We start from the raw sequence: 9,619 nt of genomic DNA, 5'->3' as shown, positions 1-9,619 counted from the left end.
AAACTAAAAAAAAAAAAAGTACGCAGGTTACAGTGTTAATTTATCTCTCTATCGAACTTAGGCCTAACATAAGTTAAAGTTTTATAAAATATAGCCTATATACGAGTGGATTTACACATTTCGTTGTCTACGATTACAATTCGTTTGTATTGTGCAAGAAATGTTATATTTAAAGACGTACTGTTACGATAAAGATACTAAATTGGTCGGAAATGTTTTGCAGGTCACTGCTAGTAAATGTTTATTTTTCAAAGTAGGTCAGGTTATCGACTTTTTGAGTTGCGCTTAATTACTTAATATGCACTATCTATTATTTTGTCATAAGACTTCTAACGTAAATCGTTACTCTAAGAACAACTTTGTTATAATGTACTGCTGAATCTCAGATATCTTTTATCTGGTCGTTTTTAAATTCCAATAATATTTTTCTTCTTCTTTAGAGCGCGCATGCTATGGTTGATTTCTAGTTATAAAGGTAACATAAGAATCGCTAGCTTGTCAAAATACTATAAAAAAATTGCTATAAGTTTTAATTAATTTATCTCAACAAAACGTAGATTCTACTAAAGATCAATTTGCATGAAAAAAGTCTTACTTCAATTTCCCAATTACGTTAAAAGGGAGAAACTAATTGAAATCTTAGGTCAATATTATTTTAAAAGTATTAGAAATACTGTTAACGTTTACTGTTAAGTAAAATCACGTTAACTGCAAATGTTTTTTCCTCACATTTCATCTTAATTTGTTCATTTATTCAAAGTCAGAGGCGTGTAAGAAAAGTACTTCAAAACTTTCTTTTGTCTCCTACGAGTCTCTGCCCAAGAGGTCTTTATTTTCATGTAACCTTCTGCTGATCCAACAGTCCTATCGAAAGGAATGCAATGACTACAGGGAACAACAAAACAAAAGCCATGGATTACAAAGTCTGGATGCTAAACATAGACTAACATGGTGATTGGAACTTGGAGATTTATGTATCGAATAATGGAAATGGATAGGATGAAGTGATGAATCGTGTTACCTAAGTATGGGTTTGGCATCAAATGGCCATACGCTACGCCTATGATTATATTGTCTCATATATGAAATGTGGTAGAGGAAGAGTAATGGTTTTGGCTGTTTGCTGTGGCATGGACTCGGTCCTTTGGTTTGCAGAGAAGGGAAGGACAAAAGCCTCATTTGTATTGACATTTTGAATAATACTGCACTGTCAGATCTAATGAAATACTACGGTGAAGGCTCTTACGTCTATCAGTATGTTCCAATACTTTTGGTAATATATAGTATGTACAATAGGATATCCATCCCCAAAGTGAAAACTATAATAATTATTTTTCTCATCTGGGCCATGAATAATTCTTATTCGACGTAGAAAATAATTTATCTCTTCGTTACAGAGCCATATATTTGGACATGTAATGTTTGTTTATATAAAATTGATAGTTATTATTTTCTTCATGTGACATACAGCCCATAAGAAAGAAGAAAACAAATGTAAGATATTGGATGATGCTTCTCAGTGACAGATATTTTGAGTACTTAATTGCGTGATGTTGAATCATTAGTCTGAAAATTCTCACTTTCAAGTTTAACGTATTAGGTATTATGATTTAATAAGCATGCTATTTTAGCATCTCATATTTAGACTTGTGCCACTATTTTACAATTAAAAAAGTATCCTCTTTTTCAAATTGACGTCATGATTTCCGAAGCTATATAAAAATGGAAGGAATGGGCTAAATTGTACAGCGTTAAGGTAGTTCAGTAAACTGGAAATAACAAACCGATAGGATAACTAGGTAAACGGGGAGTTTAGAAAAGAGAGAATCAGAGCATAACAATTAGAACTAGAAGGGCACTCAGTAAAACGCATACTTATCAACGGACACGGACCATTTTTGGCAGGACAATGAGGAATAAATTTCTACATATGTCTACCAAGTTTAATCAAAATCTTATCATTTTTGACTGAGTTATAGAGCAAAATGGTGTAAAAAATCAGTCTCCACGTTAACTAATAGGGATTTTTTATTTTCGTGACCTTGACTCCAAAAACAAACAAATCCATTCAGCCGTTTTCGAGAAATCCTGCTGACAAACACACACAGGGGTGTAAACATAACCTTCGTCACCTTGACGGAGGTAATAATAGTTTTAAAGATAAATATTATATAAGTATAAATATAGAAGGATAAAAAATAAACATAGGTGTCATTATTCTCATTTTAGGAATATAAGGAACAAAACAGATGAGTTCAGAGCTGTGGTTGAAATGGAAAAACTATAATATAATGGAAATTACTAAAAACTTGTTTAGATTTGGATAATATTGGTAATAAGAATAATTTTAAAATTTCAGTTTATTAGTTATTTAATGGTGATAGACCTTTTGAAGAGAAGAGATGGGATGACTCTTTTAGATAAGAGATAAAACTCCAGCTTGTTAGGAGTGAAGACATAAGTAAACGGTAATTAAATAGATTTTAGGAAATCCAAAGAGACTTTTTAGGAAAACCTGGCTGATATTAAAAATAACAATGGGACTATTTTATAGGATGTTAAAAATAGACAAAAATTTTAAAATTGGATTTGGTATGGGAAGGTTTTTTGATCAACGCTAAAAGATGTTCATTTGTTTTTGCGAGAGAAGATTGGCAATATTATTAACCATGAGCGTTCTACTGTAAATATAAGAATTTACCTGGATGATTGCAGGGATGGAAGGGTTGTCTTATAGGGATAAGTTAAGATCCGTTAATCTATTTTCTCTTGAGAAAAGTAGGGTAAGAAGTGGTTTTATTGAAATCTATAATATAATTTTAGGGATTGATAGGATAAAGGCATCTGATTTTTTTGTAATATATTCTGAAAACAACAGAATGAGATGACACAGTTTAAGACTTGTAAAATAGAAACTAGATTCTACTTAAGATAGTTTTATTTTTCTAACAGGGTAATTGGCTTTGGGAATAAGCTGCAGTCAGCAGTAATAGAGCTTGACACTTTACAAGAGTTTAAGTGGAGAAACAATGATTCGATAGAACTAACAGCATGATAAAGGAAAGCAGAATGTTAGAATGGGGATTGGGCCATTAACAGATGATGTAGGCAAGGCTATTGTTGAAGCTTATGAGTTAGTCGAGCTTTTAAATATTATATTATGTTTTGCCCATCAGTTGGTCAGCGAAAAGTCTGAAGGTTTATAACTCTAAAAACTGGGTTTCGATACCGTCCGTAGTTGGCACAGCACAAATGGCTCATTGTGTAGCTTTGTGTTTAACAACAAACAAACCAACCTCTTTGCTGTTACAATATAAGATATTATCAATATTCCTGACTCTGAGCATTTTATGAGAAATATTGGATTGGACTTAATCGTGTGGATATTCGTCCCTTAGTGGTAAGTAGAAAGACTGAGAGATTAAAAGAATATAAAGCAACAGGGCCAAACAAAGAGTGTAGAGCTGTTCATGTAACTTTTATTTTTAAAGAGGGTAAGAGTTACCCTGGAAATTATAGGTTAGTTAGTCTTATTTTTGTAATTGGAAAAAATTCTAGAGAATATGATAAGAGAAGCTTTCGAAAACCATTTTGTGAAATATTTGTTTGTTTTTGAATTTCGCGCAAAGCAACATGAGGGTTATCTACGCTAGCCGTCCCTAATTTAGCAGTGTAAGACTAGAGGGAAGGCAGCTAGTCTTCACCACCCATCGTCAACTCTTGGGCTAACTCTTTTACCAACGAATAGTGGGATTGACCGTCACATTATAACGCTCCCACGGCTGAAAGGGCGAGCATGTTTGGTGTGACGGGGATTCGAACCCACGATCCTCCGATTGTGAGTCGAGCACCTGGCCATGCCGGGCCATTGTGAAATATAATTCAAATATTATACTATAATTGAAAGCCAATATAGATTTATGAAAGAGATATCTGGCATTTCTGATCTGCTATCTTTTACCAAAGACGTTACTTCTTATCTAAATGAAGGAAATGGTGTGGACTTGGTGTACATGGATTTTCAAAAACTTTTGATAAGGTGCCACACAAAAGATCAACTATGAAAATTGTATCGGTAGGGGTTGGGAAAAGTGTAGTTAATTCAACTGTAGGGTGGTTGCATGGGAGAAAGCAAAATACTTTTATTAATGGAGTCCGGTTAAACTGAAACCTTGTTATTAGTGTAATACCTCAGGGATCAGTGCTTGTATCTTTACTCTTTTTCATTTATATTAATGATATTGATAGGGTCATAGTTAGTAAATTAATAAAGTTTGCTGATTACATTCAATTCTTGGGTATTTCTAGCTGTATTGAGGATAATGATGTATTATAGAATGACTTGAATCAATTGGCAAGTTTGACAATCATTTAAAAAATGATCTTTAATTGTACTGAATGAAGATAGCACACTTGAAATGTTATAATTTGAATCCGACGTTTAATATAGATGGAAACCATTTCAGAAGCATGGCTGAAGAAAATGAACTTGGTATAGTGGTGGATAAGTCACTCAAGATGTCGAAGCAGTGTTCTCTTTTTAGTAGTAAAGCTAACGGAATTTTAGGGAGTATTTATAGACATATTGATTACAAGCCAAGACAGGCAATTATCTCTCTATACAAATCACTAATGAAGCCTTATTTAAAATATTGTGTAGAGTCTTTGTTTCCTTAGCTAGTAAAGGATATTGACTTGTTGGAAAATGTTCAAAGGAGGGCTACCAGGATGATTTCAGGGCTAGGAGGGTTATCTCTAATGGATACATTAAGCTCTTTTAAATTATTATTCTTGTGCAAAAAAAAAAGGGGTAAGATATGATCTTTTGAAGTTTGTAAGATTATCTGAAGGTAGATAGAATAAAGGGTTCTGATTTTTTATGCTATATTCTGAAGATAATAGTCCTAGAGGATACAAACTTCAGATTCGAAAAAGACAGGCTAGACTCCAGTTAAGGCAGTATTAATTTTCTAACAGAGTGATTGACTTATAAGACGAGTTGCCATCGGCAGTAGTTCTGGTCAATATTTTGCAGGAACCTAAGATAGTTGTGGTCAACATTTTACAGGAACCTATGATAGTTGTGGTCAATATTTTGCAGGAACCTAAGATAGTTGTGGTCAATATTTTACACGAACCTAAGATAGTTGTGGTCAATATTTTGCAGGAACCTAAGATAGTTGTGGTCAATATTTTACAGGAACCTAAGATAGTTGTGGTCAATATTTTACAGGAACCTAAGATAGTTGTGGTCAATATTTTACAGGAACCTAAGATAGTTGTGGTCAACATTTTACAGGAACCTAAGATAGTTGTGGTCAACATTTTACAGGAACCTGAGATAGTTGTGGTCAATATTTTACAGGAACCTGAGATAGTTGTGGTCAATATTTTACAGGAACCTAAGAGGGAAATCGATGATTTCCTGAAAAGTAAAGAGCAGGTTTAAATTTGTATTTCTTTCAAGAATAAATATGCACGGACAGTCTTGAAAAAACAAATGGTCCTTTCTTGTTAGTAGATTGTTATGCGAACCTACAGGTTTACAAAACATTTACTGGTGAGTTAGCCATCCCAAGTTTAGCACTTTGTTTTTCCAGTTCATGAAATATTATAGAGCAACAACACATCACTTATAAAGGTATTCCTTGTTTTAATCATGTGTTTTGTATTTATTATTTCTTGATTCTGCAAGAACTAATATTGAAAGTTTTTAGACTTTAACTTTTTTCATAAGAATAATATTTTTTTTTTCAAACCTTGACTTCTAATCCCTTGGTTTCTGAGAGTTTACGTTTCTAGATTCTGTTCGTATCTTATTAAGTTTCTTTAGTGTCCAACATGACGTGAAATTCACTCTTTTTTGTGAAGATGTTTTAGGATATTTATCCTTGTATAAACAATGAAATTGATTACATTGACAATTTGTAACCATTAAATATTTATTTAATTATTCCTTTGCCTCGAATTCCCTTATCCTACAATGAAAATATTGTTGAATGTGATGGTTTCCCTCATAACATAGGCCACTAAATATGGAGAGTGCCTCTAACCCATGAAACAACCCTTACTCATTGAGTGTGCTATAAAGAATGTGCTGCTTTAGAAGAAGAGGTGAAGATCTCTCACTCTATTTATATATATATAAATTGTAGAATAAAACATATCAAAATGTTTATTATCAAAAGTACCTTACATGAAAATTATTAAATTTTTGCGATTTCTCAAGTTTCATATCAATACCAACATCGACCTGTCAGTCTGAGAGAAAAACTTATTAAGAACAAAAATGTTTCTTTTTGTGAGGAATTTAACGAAAAAAAACGGGACTTGCTCCATCGGCTGATTTAAACAAATATTTCGAAGATAGTAGCATGAACGAACAAAAAAAAAAAAAACGCATAAAGAAAGGAATATGTTTGAGATGATATATTATTTATTGTTCCGTTTATTGTTTTTTTTTATGTCGAGGTTATACAGATGTATGATTTCATTGTACCGGGTCGAATAAACTGGTTTGAATTGAATCTAATATTTCCTCTTTGACACTTCTTATAGAAAAGACAGCTGTCAAAAAGCGCTCACTTCCGTAGTGGTCTTTTCTTGTGCTGAGTAAACTGACAAGGAATGATGGCATCCAAAGAAAAATATCCCAGCGGCTATTTAGTGAAGCTGAGCGCTCTAATGTGCTGGATGCACCCATTGCATCGAAACCCAAACAATACATTACAGCCAGTCTCAGTTGTTTAAAAACAAACGCAATGTAATTTTTCTTATTAAAATAACACTTGGAATGACAAAATACGGTTGTAAACAGCAAACTTGATAATCAGTCATACTGCATATACACTATGATCCAAAGGATTGGGTTGATTGAACATTTTTTTATTTATTCATCACTATTTTTAGGAAATTTAACGCTCAACTGTTTCAACGAGCATCTGCTAGTTTAACAATAAAACGTATGTCACGCGATTAAAGACACTAGAATGGTTTTACAGAAATCAAAGTGCGTTTTACTATACGTACATCATGTTCAGCCAGTTTGGTTTTATACACCGCTTATTAATCTGCTAACGTGATTAACTGATCACAAATGTAACTATTTTATTTCCCGCATCGGCACGAATTTATTATCTGAACCATGATCATACGTTTGGATATAATTGTACCAAATTACATTACGTTAGCCATATCTACATTTGTTTTGTGTGACAACTGAGGCAGCCGGATCTACACGATATGCGTTTCACAGAAAAACAAAGGCCAGGTGCTCGATTCACAATCTGAGGGTCGCGGGTTCGAATTCTCGTCCCACTAAACGTGCTCGCTCTTTCAGCCGTGGGGACGTTATAATGTGACGGTCAATCCCACTATTCGTTGGTAAAAGAGTAGCCCAAGAGTTGGCAGTGGGTGGTGATGACTAGATGCCTTCCCTCTAGTCTTACACTGCTAAATTAGGGACGACTAGCGCAGATAGCCCTCGTGTAGCTTTGCGCGAAATTCAAACCAAATTTACGGTTCATACAGGTTTTATATTATGTTATTATAGTCTGTTTTTCTTAGTAATTAAATAAATATTTATGACCCCAGAATATGTTTCTACAATCCAAAAATATTTATTGTTCCTACAATATATTTTATTTTTACAACCTAAGTAAACATATTTCCTGCAAGTTGTTTTACTTAAAACCTGAGAAACATTTGTATTATTACATTTATCTTTCATATAACTGAAAAAAAAAGAAAATAAATCGCAATTCATTATTAAAAGCAAGTATTTGTTTATAATTTTGATTATAATGTTTTCACATTTTTTTACTTATTGGTGGAAAGGGATTCGACTCCTGCTGCGCTTATAGTTATTATTCAGTCAAAATGATAATGTTACGACAGCGAAAGTCACGAAACGCTGGGAGCATGCGCGCTGGAGTTTCTCGAAGGATCATGAATTTTCCTGGCAACTCTAATTTGTTCCAGGCGCTCTCTTTTTTAGTATATAAGCCCGGCAAATAAAGTCAGCGAAAAAAGATAGAGATAGATAATTGAGTCGAGCCAACAGTAGGCACCGTAAGTAAATTGTGTGAATTGCTGTGAATTATAGCGTGTGTTTATTAAAATAGTTAAGTTAAAGTGACTGTGGAAATTCTGTGTATTGCAAAGTTGTATCGAGAAAGAATAAACTCGTTTTATTTTAGAAAGGACTTGTATCGCTGAAGTTCCTCGGAAAGAATTTATACCGGTAATTAACAAACTAACAGAGACGTAACAATAATGGTAATGGGCATTGAATCCTTTCTCATTGCTCACTAAAATAATATTACCATTCCTGTAAATCTCAAATGTAGGTAAGACATTGAATATGTCAAATTTCAGTTATATTCTGCATTGTTTGGAGCATTATTAATATCATCTACAATATTATTTTATTCATAATATTTTTAGTACACACGAAGGAACTTAGATATACTATTGTTGCATATCTGGTTTATGTATTCAGTTAAACTTCACTTGAGTCATTAAATACACAATTATTCCATCCAGACAGTACATTATGAAAATATAACAACAGGCACTATTTTCATTCGTCCTTTTATTCGGTCATTATAAAGAACTAGCAGAGTACCCGGCGTTGCTCGGATAAAAATGGCTTTAACTAATTGAGTTCTTTATTTACATGCTAATTTATTGATCCATTATAAAGCTTCTTTGTACACAATATTTTTTTATCTTGCTGTGAGGAGTAAAGAAGAAACGATTATGAGTAGAGATGCAAATGAAGGCTCAACAAAGTTTTTTAATCGTTTTACACAGAGAAGAGACGTAAATAATAGCCCTCTTGATCACATATTACCCCCCCCCCCACCCCAAACAAAAAATCCGTCCTGTTTGCCAAAAAAGTGCTATATTAGTCACTTTGGTCTTCATTTGCAGCCTCAAAATGGCCTCTGAGGCCGCGACCACATAGTCCATGCTACTTCCTGTACAAAGTTTCGTCTGTACCCCGAGTTTGGAGTATGTAGCTTCAAAGATGTGGCCGTGCATAAGGACCAAATCCACAGAAAGAGAGAAATTCGTGGTTATATATATATATATATATTGTTGTGTGTGTGTGTGTGTGTATGTGTGTTTATTTCCAAGTTATGCAATGTCTGTAAAAAATCATATGTTTTAGGATCACATATGGGTTTCTACTCAAATGTTAAAACAACATAATTAAATAGAAATTATTTTCCATCAAGAACAATTATAAAGACAAAGGCTTCATAAATTTGACGCCTGACTAATTATTAATATCGATTCTCGTTAACTAAAAATATGCATTTATTTGATTGAATATACCAATTCACTGTCAGTTTTTTGAAAACAAAGCTCACAATTAATTATCTAATAACAATGACATTAGTTTAAAGTACAGGGACATTAAAAGATAAATGATTACACGAAGCAGTCAAATATGTGTTACCTCAGTTATACGTCTGGGATAGATGTGATTAATTCTGGTTCTCCAAATTAATACATTATGGTCTTAAAATCGAAATACAACATTTAACACCTGTAACAAAGAAATATCTAAAATGCATAATATAAACTGTTACGGTTGAAGGACAAATATGTG

This window comes from Limulus polyphemus, unplaced genomic scaffold (genome assembly GCF_000517525.1).
Source record: "Limulus polyphemus unplaced genomic scaffold, Limulus_polyphemus-2.1.2 Scaffold1175, whole genome shotgun sequence".
Classification (NCBI taxonomy): Eukaryota; Metazoa; Arthropoda; class Merostomata; order Xiphosura; family Limulidae; genus Limulus; species Limulus polyphemus.
This window is presented reverse-complemented; position numbering follows the sequence as displayed.